The 13,301-nt window shown below is 43.0% G+C and overlaps 1 protein-coding gene across 1 annotated transcript in view; it reads right to left on the minus strand.

The window, feature by feature from the left end:
• Positions 1–13,301, minus strand: part of LOC116687662 (zinc finger protein 723-like) — a gene marked incomplete at both ends in the record, with an annotated part of 71,912 nt that overhangs the window by 19,624 nt on the left and 38,987 nt on the right. The window lies entirely within an intron of this gene.

Here is a 13,301-nt window from a genome sequence, read left to right on the forward strand (position 1 = left end):
GTTTGCCATGATCATTGTGTTTGATATGTCCGATTCAGTTTGTGTGCAGTTACCTTATGTAGGCCTTTGTTGCTCTTGATTCATTCCTTCTTCAAACTTATCCAGCTCGGTGATGTCCCTGATGAGAACCACTTTCGCTGCCTCAGGCGTCGACCCATGAAGTTTGATGAATATCTTACAATTTTTTGCCCATGTTGCCTGGATCTTGTTTTGTGTTCAAAGTACGCATGCTTTCGACATCAGCATTTTTCTTGGTGAATTGTTCATTGATGTAAACTTGGGAGCCTTTTAATTTCCTTCCTTGTCTGAGGAGTGCTGACTTTTTCTTTCTGTTGGTGAACCGGATTATTACCAATGGAGTGGCCGTTTTGTTTTTGCTCGGCAGAGTATGACGATCTTCAATGTTCCCGCTATCAACATAAATGCCTTTCTGTCCAAAAATCTAATCACCTGTTGTTCCAGCATGTCCTTCTCCTCCTCGGTAGCTTTACTCGTCCTAGCAGTGGTGTATCAAGCGTGGCATAGTTCTGGTGTCTGGTTCTCAGGCCGCTGATAATCACATTGTAATATTAAATACATATACAGTTCTGGAGACATAATGAAACAGTAACCTTGACCTTTGACCTCCAAAATCGAAATCAGTTCATCCGCCACTCGAAATGTGGTTATGTATGCCATATTTAAAGTGCTTCCCTCTAGGTGTTCAGAGATATTGCATTCACAAGAATCGGATGGACAGACATGAGGACACAGTCACCTTGACATTGTACCTTTGACCTCCAAAATCTCATCAATTGATTTGCGAGTTCATGTGAATGTTTTTGCAAACTTTGAAGAAACACAAACATGGGCGTTGTGATAAGATGGTGCTGTCTATCGTTGTTTCTGAGATCAACAATACCTTCCAAAGTTGAATAGCTATTGCGTACCCGGTAATATTAGAGAAGAGCTCTCGTTGGCACTGTAGGCGACAATTTAGAAAATTAAGTTACTTTACACCATCCATCCATCCATCTTCGACCGCTTATCCGGTGTCGGGTCGCGGGGGCAGCAGCTCCAGTAGGGGACCCCAAACTTCCCTTTCCCGAGCCACATCAACCAGCTCCGACTGGGGGATCCCGAGGCGTTCCCAGGCCAGGTTGGAGATATAATCTCTCCACCTAGTCCTAGGTCTTCCCCGGGGCCTCCTCCCAGCTGGACGTGCCTGGAACACCTCCCTAGGGAGGCGCCCAGGAGGCATCCTTACCAGATGCCCGAACCACCTCAACTGGCTCCTTTCGACGCGAAGGAGCAGCGGCTCTACTCCGAGTTCCTCTCGGATGACTGTGCTTCTCACCCTATCTCTAAGGGAGACGCCAGCCACCCTCCTGAGGAAACCCATTTCGGCCGCTTGTACCCTGGATCTCGTTCTTTCGGTCATGACCCAGCCTTCATGACCATAGGTGAGGGTAGGAACGAAAATTGCCCGGTAGATCGAGAGCTTTGCCTTCTGGCTCAGCTCTCTTTTCGTCACAACGGTGCGATAAACGGAATGTAATACCGCACCAGCTGCTCCGATTCTCCGACCAATCTCACGCTCCATGGTCCCCTCACTCGCGAACAAGACCCCAAGGTACTTAAACTCCTTCACTTGGGGTAAGGACTCACTCCCTACCCGAAGAAAGCACTCCATCGGTTTCCTGCTGAGAACCATGGCCTCAGATTTACTTTACACTTTAAACTGTTACATCTCCTCTGAATCACCATCTGCACATTTTCAAGCCTCATTGGCACGCCAACCACCATCTACAGTAGGTAAATCACTGGCTAGCTGTGCAGGAGTACCTCACACCTTTTACCAGGTTCAGGTGGTTAATAGTTATGGTCAAATGAAGCTTCATTAAGCTTTCTGAACAATGTTTTTCATTTTTTATGAACGCATTGACTCAGTAGTGTTTTATTATTGGTTGTACATCTGTGATTGCCCTAGAGGTCTCTCAGTCCAGCACCTCTCCCGCTCATCTTTGTTAGTTTTACTCTGTCCAGCATAAATCGCTGACACCATACCTCACACTCATCCATGCATACACACTCACCACTGACTAAACTGACTACCACCATCATTGAATTATCTTTCCTTTTGTTGTGGTCATATTCTTGCGTTTCCTTCAACCTTTGCACACGGTCTTTTGTCCTGGCCTTTTCATGGGGTCATGACAAAGCATCTAGGGTCGATCTTAGCCTTTGTGTGAGTAGATAGGTCTCCACGTACATTCTTCCAAGCATTACAACTGCTTTTATAGCCTCGTTAGCGCAGTAGGCAGCGTGTCAGGCTCATAATTTGAAGGTCTTGAGTTCAACCCTCACACAGAGCAGGTGTTTTAAAAAAAAAAAAAAACACCACTCAAGCTGAAAATGCAGTGACAGGTGGTTGAACACTGGCACAAGCACATGAATGAAAGTTGTGATTCTGTTGTTATGTCTGAGATTGAGACCCTAGTCGACCCAGTCCAAACCATCACGGTAAGCCTCACTGGGTGTCCAAACTAAAATGATAAGAGGCAACTTGGTAGACTCCTTACTGATGTTTCTATCTGTACTCACTATGCCCTGTTTTTAAACACCAGCCAATCACAAGTGTTACATGTGAATAATCAATGTGTGAGTAATCAGGAAGCTCACATAAAAGATAGTTGCAAGGTCTACCAAATGTTTAACTTTACAACCCGTAAACTGTTGGAACCTTCCCTCAAAATGTGGAACACAGATCATCCAGACCCCAGCTCCAAACCAATTTACCAAAGCATCTGTTGCTGCAAGTGTCTGAAGTGAATTAGGTTATTTCATCCATTAAAACAGAAATTACAGCGCTCAAGCCTGATCTAACACCCATAAAAACGGCAGCATAAACACAATATAATAAATTTCCTACAGTACAATACTGTAAATAGATGCAAAGTAAAATAGAAACTGTAAATCATGTACATTTAAAGTGCTTGTTGTGTTGTCTGATTTTCTGAGGTATTAAAAAGGGGGCATACCGCTTAGTTTGTGTTACAGGAGGTCTTGGTCTGAATCTCATTTCTCTATCTCACCCCTTCCCCCTTGTTTTTGCGGGTTCACGCGAAACCTAGTGCTGTCCCAATACTCTTTTTGAACAAGGGGTAAGGGGTGTATGGCCCTTGGAACCATAGACAGTGAAATACAAAATCAAGGGAGGACGCGAGCTTACTTGAAGCAGGAGGAAACACAACAGCTGATCCACTTTGGGGCTGAAAGCGAGCAGAAGTTTCTTAAATCATATGATCATGTTGTACCCATTCATTATTGCATTGGTACTGAATTACTGTAATCATTTGTAATTAATTCTTGTTCATGCACTTGGTTGGCACTTGGTTTTGATACAAGACACTGATGAAATGTGTGTGTGTGTGTGTGTGTGTGTGTGTGTGTGTGTGTTTGTGGGGGGAGGGGGGGTTACTGGCCAACAGGCTTCAGACTGGTCTGGAATATCAGAACAGCTGTAGTTAATTTGTTTGTGGTCTTGTGTGTATTTTTTTTAGTTTTACACATTTGAGTGCCTTTTTATGTGTGTGACATGTTAGTTATGGTTCTAATGGTTGATAACGGTTCGTTAATATAATATATATTTTTTAATGTTTTTGCCTATTATGTTTAATTTATCACCAATAAAGACAGATTTTTGTTAACAAAATGTTTTTCTGAACACCAATGACATTCAAAACGGTGATAACTGAAACAGATATACAACACATCATTTATACAGAGTGTATATGTATGTTTACATGATACATGTGTATACACATATGTATTGCAAACAGACCTAAGTACTTGTTGTGGAAGTTTCTGTTCAGCGAGGGAGGAATTTGTGAATGAAGAAGAGACCTTGTTGAAACAAAAATAAAGACAGGCTGAAACTGGATTAAAAGTTTGGATATTCGGTGAAAGAGTTTAATTATTTTCTCGAGAGAACAATCAAACAAAATGACGAGAATGGCAGTTCACAATGCAACAAAGTAACAAGGTGACATTACACATTCTGGTAAATACAATCAGTAATACACTTCTTTATATGCAGTGCCCCCAGAGGAAAACCAACCCTTGTTTGGAAACCAGTTTAATCTCAAACATAACAATCAGTGGACCTCAGGCAGACAGTTGGAGCTCTTACGTATTTCTGAATCTGTCCCTCGTGTGTCCAAGTGTCTTGACCGGTCATTCTATCTTAGTTAAAAAAGGACATCTTGTCTCTTGGATAGGCTCTGGTCTCGACCTGGGACCTGCTATGATAAACACCGTTCTAGGCAACTGTTTCTGTCAGGCTCCACGTCATCTATCCTTGGTGGGAAAATGCAAAGTCATAACATATCCAGTTGTCTCCTACAAAGAGATCACACTGAGGACAGATACAGGAACCAAATACTCTGAGAGGCATTGAAGATATTATTATGAATAATTAATACGAAAATCATTGGTTACATGTAATTTTCCCATTACATTCCCCCCTTTTGATTACATACTAATCACAACACAATTGAAAATTACTGAAAAGACAAAAAGAATGTTTTTTTGTGATGACTTTAAACCTCTTAGTTCAAGCTACCACTACATCTTAGTCTAAAAGAAAGATGAGAAGTAAAATGGAATTTATGAATCAGGAACTACTGAAATTTGGAAGCTGAGTCTGAGTTAAATTCGTCGTCTTTGTAGGTGGGCAGATCAAACAGACCAAGATCATCATCATTTACTTGCACTGCCTGATACTGAACCCTTTCAAAAGTAAACAAAGAAAATAATCATTCATATTAATGGGATAATACAACAAATGCTTCAAAACAGAAACAGATCACAGAGATTACTGGAACCACAATATTCCCCATCCAAGCCTTCCACCCCTCCCCAAATATCCAAGCGCCCCAGACACCTAAAAACAGTGTGAGGGACATTTTGAGCCCTAAGACTAGTGGCGAGGTGGTTTAGCTGATGGACGGTGTCAGTGAGGTTACCTTCAATGTCTGGGATTAATGTGCAGCATTGATCACCTAATACATGGCAGAGCCCCCCCCTGAGCTGCTAACAGTAAATCTAGACCCATCTGGTTCTGAAGTAACATGTTACGCATTGCTCACAAGGTTTTAGGAAAATCGCTGAACCCTGCAAACATGACGGCGGTCAGATTTTCCAAACTTTCATGTATCTTATCAATATCATGTGCGTTATTAACTAATCCCTACCATGGAAGAATTCCCGAAACAAATTTGCTACTGTAACTCATCATTTTACATTAAGCTCTTAAAGTAAAATGCAGTCAGTGCACAAATAGTTAATTAGGTTTAGCACGAGTGGTTTTATGGGTGAAGCCCGTTTCTGTGAGTGGGGAAACAATTAATCATTAATCAACATTAATCATCGATCCCTACATCGCGTGTAAATTTGCTGATTGAACCCAGTCATACGTTGGAATATGAGTGCGTTGTCTTTGTCAGAAGAAAGAACTCATTTATTTTACACAATGTTAATCATTTGAGTTGATTTTGTCATTTTTGGACTGAAAGTAATCGCATGGTTGCAACAGAAAGGTAGTTGATGCATTAGCTACTACCATGAAGTCTGTTGTCTTAAGGTTGTTGCTTTGTTTATATTTCTCGTACCCCTGTTTCCAATACTATCTAGAGAAAGGTGAAGAGCGCTCTACTCTTTTTACCCCTTTATTTGATGACTGAAAACTGAGTGTGCGTGTGTACCGTGCATCAATACGTCTGTAGTAACATTAATGGGAGAAGAAGTGGTGTTAGAATAAATTATGTCAGATTTATCTCTATCATATCTGTCTAACAACAAAAATGCTACCCCCCCACAAACACAGACAGAAAACAGAGAACAAGAATACATTTGTGTCATACACCATGTTTTCCTCTTCCTGTGTTCTTCCATCGTCACAGCGAGTGCTGCGCCCTTCAGGGTGTGCTGTGTGTGTGTGGGTGGCTGGGCGATGCAGTACCGGGCTGTAGATCAGGCGGTCTTGCTTCTGGTGCCATGGATTTCTTCTGGTGTCAGAGGTTCGTCCACCAGCACGTGACACACCGTCGGAGTCAGTCTTTACCACTGCCTCATTTCTGGTGAGTTGTGTTGCAACGTTAGTGACACAGAACGCCATCTGTCAGGCCACGGACTTCCGGGCGTCTGGCGGGACTGGCTTGTCCCCTGGTCCTGGAACCCTCTTGCAGTGTGGTGCGTGGATCCACGGAGCCCTCTCAGCAACCTTCACTGCTGTGGGTGACCAGAAGAACCTGGAAGGGACCTTGCCAGCGTTTGGATTGCCAGTTCATCCTCCTGTAGTTTTGTTACGACCACGAAATCTCCTGGCTGCAGCGTGTGGAGCGGTCCTCCAGCTGGGTGGGGCAGGGCAGCAGACACCTGGATTCTTATGGCAGAGAGAGCAGAAGACAGTTGTACACACTACTCTAACATATCATGCTCGCACAGAGCTGATGAGGGAAGGGGTGCTCTAGAAGCTTCTAACCCCCACACTGGGTGGTCTGCCGAAGAGAATTTCAAAAGGACTGAGGTTACTGCGCGTTCTTACCCTCATTCACATGTACATAGTTTTGTTCTTAACGTGCCGTTATCGCTTGACAACCGACTTGATATTATTAATAATATATAATATAATAATTTCTGTCATTTAGAGCTTTTGCTAACACTGAAGCAGTTTGTTCTGAAGCGGGAAACACCTCCACCCATTTTGATCAACCATCATCAAACAAAACTTTTTCACCTGTGACGGTGTGAGATCTACAAATTTCATCATGATATGTTCAAATGCCTGCTTTACAAAATTTTCCTTTTCTGCAAATGATGTAAAGGCCTTTGTGTACCATGTTGTTGTTAACAATACTAGCACTCGCCCCTTTGACACATGGTCCCATGGGCCCATGTGTCAACTTTGCAAAATGTGTGAACAAATGGTGTGGAAGGCAAGGTGTTGAATCCGGTCCCTGCCAGACATCCTCATTAAAGGTGCACTCTGGCCTTTTCCACTGTATTCTGCAGCTACTGATTCTGCAAGTGAAAGATCAGTCAACTGCACTGTGTGTGTGCAGAACATTTGTATTAGCCTAGCTAACATGGAAATAAGATCACTGATCAATTGGTGATGCAAAATGGGCTTACCATAAGACTTTAGGAAGTTTCGGTGTTTCCACAATGCCCCAAAATCATGTACAACCCCAAAAGGCGTACCTGGAGTCTGTGTAGGTTGTAACAGACGAACCTTCAGCCAGTTTACATGCTTCAGTGAGAGCAATGAGTTCAGCAGCCTGCATAGAGAAATGTTTGGGAAGAGATTTAGCAATTAAGGTCTCTGAGTCTGATACTACAGCAAACCCTACCTGTCCCTGTCCAGTGTCAGGGCAGCGTGAGGCTGACCCATCCACATACAAAACCAGATCGGAGTTTGGCACCGGTGTGTCAGTCAGATCTGGGCGCGGAGCACAGGTGTGTTGCAACTCAGCCAAACAGTCATGCGGCTTTCCCTTTCCTGGCATAGGCATAAGAGAAGCAGGGTTAAGCACTGTAAAATGTTTAACAGTGACATTAGGCATATCAAGCAGACATGTGTGTAACCATAGATATCGTGCTGCAGACAAATGTGAAGGTCGTTCTCCAAAAGGATCAGAGAAACTACATGTGGCACTAACAATGTTAATGAAGCAAAAATAGGCCACAGGCCTGAGCCTGTCACCGTGAGGCTGCAAGAGAACAAACGTCATGCAGCCCAAATGTTCACCCACTGTCTGAGTGAATGGAAGTTTAGGGTTTGGCAAACCTAAGGTTGGAGGGCTTTGAAAAGCTTTTTTAAGATTTACAAACGCCTGGTTCGCTTCGATCGTCCACGTGACGCGGTCATGTGCAGATAGATTTTTGCCATGCATTATGTCAGCTAAAGGGTTAACTAACTGAGCAGAATTTGGGATTAAAACACAACAATAGGAACACATCCCTAGAAATGACATAATTAGTTTCTTTGTTTCAAGTTTTGAGAGAAAAACTATTTCTCAATTCGAGATGAGGACAATGTTTTCCCTGACGCTGAAATGTCATGACCCAAAAAAAATAAAAAAAAATAATGCACTTCTTTTTTTTTGACAAATTGCAGTTTGGCTAAACTAGCTTTGTGCCCTTCTGCTGCCAGGTGGCACAACAGTGCAATAGTGTAATAGTTAATCTTTCAAGGCTCTCTCTCAGTGCTTCGTTGTAGACAGTTGGGCTGTCAATAAAAAATCCTTATCCTAAACGTGTGAATGTGTAGGTCTTACCATCACATAAGAAGGCAACCCAGAAAGGCTGTCTTTGTTCACTGGACAACTGAAAAAAAAACGTTAGACAAATAAACAACAGAAAAGTATTGTGCCCCCCCCACACTGGAATTCCTTGAATTTAGTGAAGGGTTTGGCACATTGGGAGCACGTGCGTGGACCGCTGCATTTACTGCTTTGAGGTCCTGAACAAAACGCTATTCGACCGGTTTTCCCTTATCACGAATTTTCTTGACAGGGAAAATAGGCGTGCGAAACAGGTGAATCAGGACACGGAACAATAACTCCTGCTTTCAAAAGAGAGTTAAAAACCGGCCTGATTCCATTAATTGCTTCTTGTTTCAGTGGGTACTGAGGTTTTTTTTTTTTGGCCTTAAATTCTGAGCGAGGAGTGATGACGACAGGCTGACAATTTTTATGAGCCCCACGTCATACTTATGCGCTGCCCACAGGTGATTCGGCACTTGGGACAGCAGCGGAGAGATATCTGAGGGTGAAACAATCACAGAATTATTCAAAAACGTGCGTGTGTGTGTTTCAGCTTCTTTCCGCTGGAACACACTGCGTGTGGCTGTCACCCGATGCGACAGGAGCTTCCGATAAGCTCCCGTGGAGGGGGAGGTGTACCCATTCCCTTCCACGGTTCCAGTAAAGTCAGTCAGTCAACTGGTCACAGTCCCGGACAAACTGTCCCAAGTTTCTCCACTGATCTGTAGGAGATTTGGACAAAGAAATATGAGCACGTGAATGTTGAACTCTGAAAAACACTCTCTGTTTTTCAGTCAAGTTTACAGCTACTGCACATTTGTTTTCATGCCAGTATAAGTAAATACACTCAAGCTCATCTGCTTCTTCATTGGAAAAAAAATCTTCAACAAACATGTCATCTTTTCCTGATAAGACAAAATAAGTGTAATGTAGGTTTAGTTCTGACATGAAGTCAGCAAGGGGTTAAATAACATCTCTGGCCTCATGCAGCAGGCTTGCAGCATGACCCAGAGAGAGATTCACCACTGAAAAAATCAGCTGAGATGTGTGTGTGTGAAAACAATGAGTCAGGCTGGCTGTGACTTCTAATCTCACAACCTTGAGACCTGTAGGAGTTTGAGAAAACTCCTATGCCAAACATTAGATCTCTACCTAACAAATTCACAGGACACAGGAGAGAGCAAAACCGAACATGTTGCCCTTCTCTCCTGCTCCGAATCATTTAGATCCCTATGTACACACATCATGAGGTTGAAAATCTTTCTGGGACAACTGCTCCACTTGCACTCCTGCACAGAACAATTCCACCAGAAAGCTTTTGATTCAAAAATAAAGATTTTTGAAGCACATAATTTGTTGCACCTAAAAACCCAACTACATACACTCTAAACACAAACCCAACCCACAGTCTATGCCTCTAAACCAACTCTACATCCCTTCCATGCACCTTTTAAAATTGTAGCAGCCAATTTATACACCTCAGATAAAAACATTACATAAGTAGGAATACCTTCTAAGTGTTTTTTGTTCTAGGTGACAATATTGCGTCTAGAATTCTCCCTATCGTGTGAGGAAGAGTGTGATGTTTATGGGCTGTAGCGTGTGAAAGCATTTACTTCTTTGCAAGCAGATTAGTTAGTGTGTTTTGCATTTTTACTTCCCTTATCCGGTGCAGACTGGCTCAGACTCTCCACCACTCCCGTTCCCCTCCTCCCTTTCATCCACCCGTTGCTGGCTGTAGGTGCGGTCCCCAGCTGGGGGACCCCTCGGTTGTCGTCTCCCTTCTGTATTTCGGGATGGGCATTTGTCTGCCCAGTGACCTCTTCCTCCGCAGTTGAAACATGTGTCTCGGTCCACTGCTGGCCCCTGCCCTCCACCTCGTCTTCTGCCTCTTCCTCTCGCTTTGCCTCTGCTTCTGGCCTCCCCCTCTTCAGCCAACGTTGACACTGTCAAAGTGATTTTTCTTCTGTTTCTCTTCTTGTCAGCCTGCTCCGCTGATTTGTAGCATTGGATGACGGTACCCGATGCTGCTGTTATTGTCAGATGTAGGTGGGGGGGAGGCCGTGGCTGCTTGTAGAGAGAGAGAGCTTGCAGCGAGGTGGGGGCTGTGTGGGATCTGTTCCGCTCCTGGTGCTTGCTTCTGGGGGAGACACAGACGGTGTTTCTCCCTTCGGCCTGGGTGCTGGAGGAGGGTAGGGTGGTGGTTTGAGCAGCTGATCGCCATCTTTAAGACTCGGATAGAGGGAAAATGCATTAGTGACAGTGTTCATTTCTCCTCTCTGTGTTTCAACAGCATTATCTGTTCCCTCCTTAGTTACTAGTTTTTTCATCTGTTTTCTTTCCCTACAAGTGGCTTCTTCCATCCACTGACTAAAACATTCTTTGTTTTTCTCTATTTGAATTAAATCCTGGGTGCTAATTGTTTTACCCTCTCTGAGTAATTTTTCTTCTTCTTCTAAATCTTGTTTTAGCATCCTAAGCTTCCCTGTGCTCAAAGAGCCATTTTCAGGGAAGCCATGCTTAGTGGTCCAATAAACCAAACAATCTAAGGTGTGTGGACCATATCTTTTCACCATTTCATCAACCACTGGACCTGAGGGAACGTGTGACCTTGTGCTCTTGTTGCCCATTTCTTCCCTAGGAAAAATAGTTAAACAAGCAGCCGAAGTACTTCTTTACGTATAATCGTCACTATACGGCCCAGTTTAGTTCTCGGTAAACTTTGCGGGAAAACCTGCAAACAGCTGTAACTTACTTTAAGCTACAATAACTGTTTATCTGTGATAGATTTTTTTGTCATAAAATCTACTCGTCACCCCGTCCTATTCCTGTGTTTGATGAAATGATGTCAAATTAGTGGTTTATTCTGTTCAACAACCTGGATGTTTAAACCCACGAATAAAACCCTTTTTCCCTTGTTTTTGTAAAAACCTAAAATTTCCCAAAACAAAAGATAAAACTTTCACCAAATAATCCCAGTGAAAACCTTGGTCAGTCTTTGTCTCACACGGTGTCTCGGTATCCAATTCAAATTGTTTAAAATTGAAATTCTAACTTACCCCCGCTGTTTGAAATTGCTTCCTTTTCGTTTGGATTTCATAGTGGAATCAGCGAGCCCTCCGCGGTTCTGACCCTCTTTCTCTCAAAGATGTTTTGGCGAGGTTTAGAGGCAGGTGATCCTCAGATCCCTGGATGGCCTGTCATCAGGTCACCAGCGGAGTCCCGATCTGATCCCTCCTTGAAATCCTGCCGACAACGCCAAGTTTGTTGTGGAAGTTTCTGTTCAGCGAGGGAGGAATTTGTGAATGAAGAAGAGACCTTGTTGAAACAAAAATAAAGACAGGCTGAAACTGGATTAAAAGTTTGGATATTCGGTGAAAGAGTTTAATTATTTTCTCGAGAGAACAATCAAACAAAATGACGAGAATGGCAGTTCACAATGCAACAAAGTAACAAGGTGACATTACACATTCTGGTAAATACAATCAGTAATACACTTCTTTATATGCAGTGCCCCCAGAGGAAAACCAACCCTTGTTTGGAAACCAGTTTAATCTCAAACATAACAATCAGTGGACCTCAGGCAGACAGTTGGAGCTCTTACGTATTTCTGAATCTGTCCCTCGTGTGTCCAAGTGTCTTGACCGGTCATTCTATCTTAGTTAAAAAAGGACATCTTGTCTCTTGGATAGGCTCTGGTCTCGACCTGGGACCTGCTATGATAAACACCGTTCTAGGCAACTGTTTCTGTCAGGCTCCACGTCATCTATCCTTGGTGGGAAAATGCAAAGTCATAACATATCCAGTTGTCTCCTACAAAGAGATCACACTGAGGACAGATACAGGAACCAAATACTCTGAGAGGCATTGAAGATATTATTATGAATAATTAATACGAAAATCATTGGTTACATGTAATTTTCCCATTACATACATCCTGCCGACAACGCCAAGTTTGTTGTGGAAGTTTCTGTTCAGCGAGGGAGGAATTTGTGAATGAAGAAGAGACCTTGTTGAAACAAAAATAAAGACATTACATACATCCTGCCGACAACGCCACAGAGAAGAACATCTGCCTCTGCACCACCAAAGTGAACATAAAATAACTATAAAATATATAAATATGTACATGCATATGTCACTGTTGTCAAAACCCACACAGTCAACAGACAGAGACGGCATCTTGGAAGTTTGTGATCAATACTGTATGATGATGTAACCAAGTGGTGTCCCATTTTATAGGGGTATGTTTTCACACCTACCCTACCCCCTACCTAGCTCAGTGATAGAGCGCATGCTTTACATGTATGAGGACCTGGCATCTCCAGCAGGTATTATGGTAGAGTCTTTAAAAGAGCTGCAAAAAATATTACCTCCTGTGGTAATCTGACTGGTAGACAGCACAACAAGCATTTTAAACATACATGTTTTACTTGCTATTTTACAGTGTTTATGTACTTGTACTGTGGTATATGTATTGTGTTATGCTGCAGTTTTTATAGGTGTTACATATTATGAACACTGTAGTTTCCATTTTTATGGAAGAAATAAACTTGACATGCCATTAAGTTTACTCTTCAACAGGTGGAGACATTTCACTTCAGACACTCAACAGATGCTTGTTAACAGCCTGGACATAGACTTGATGCAAATACAAAGCACAGGAATTAGCAGAGGATGGTTTCGGTCCATCGACCTCTGGGTTATGGGCCCAGCACGCTTCCGCTGCGCCACTCTGCTCTGCATGGCTCAAACAAAAGAAATAGTAATTAACTATGATTTTACACGCGCCGAAAGCGGGACTAATGTGCGACGCAAAGTTCTACACAATTCAGTGTAATAATAATCTAATTCAGAGCAAAATACCGTAGGGTGCCTGCCACGTCCACACGTGGTGCTGCTCCTGATGAGACACTACTCTCTGAGAGAGAAGCTCCGATTTCTCCTGTTGCCAGAGTCTTAGGTAAGCAAAACCATTTTATCTCGTAAGAGACT

This window comes from Etheostoma spectabile, chromosome 4 (genome assembly GCF_008692095.1).
Source record: "Etheostoma spectabile isolate EspeVRDwgs_2016 chromosome 4, UIUC_Espe_1.0, whole genome shotgun sequence".
Lineage (NCBI taxonomy): Eukaryota > Metazoa > Chordata > Actinopteri > Perciformes > Percidae > Etheostoma > Etheostoma spectabile.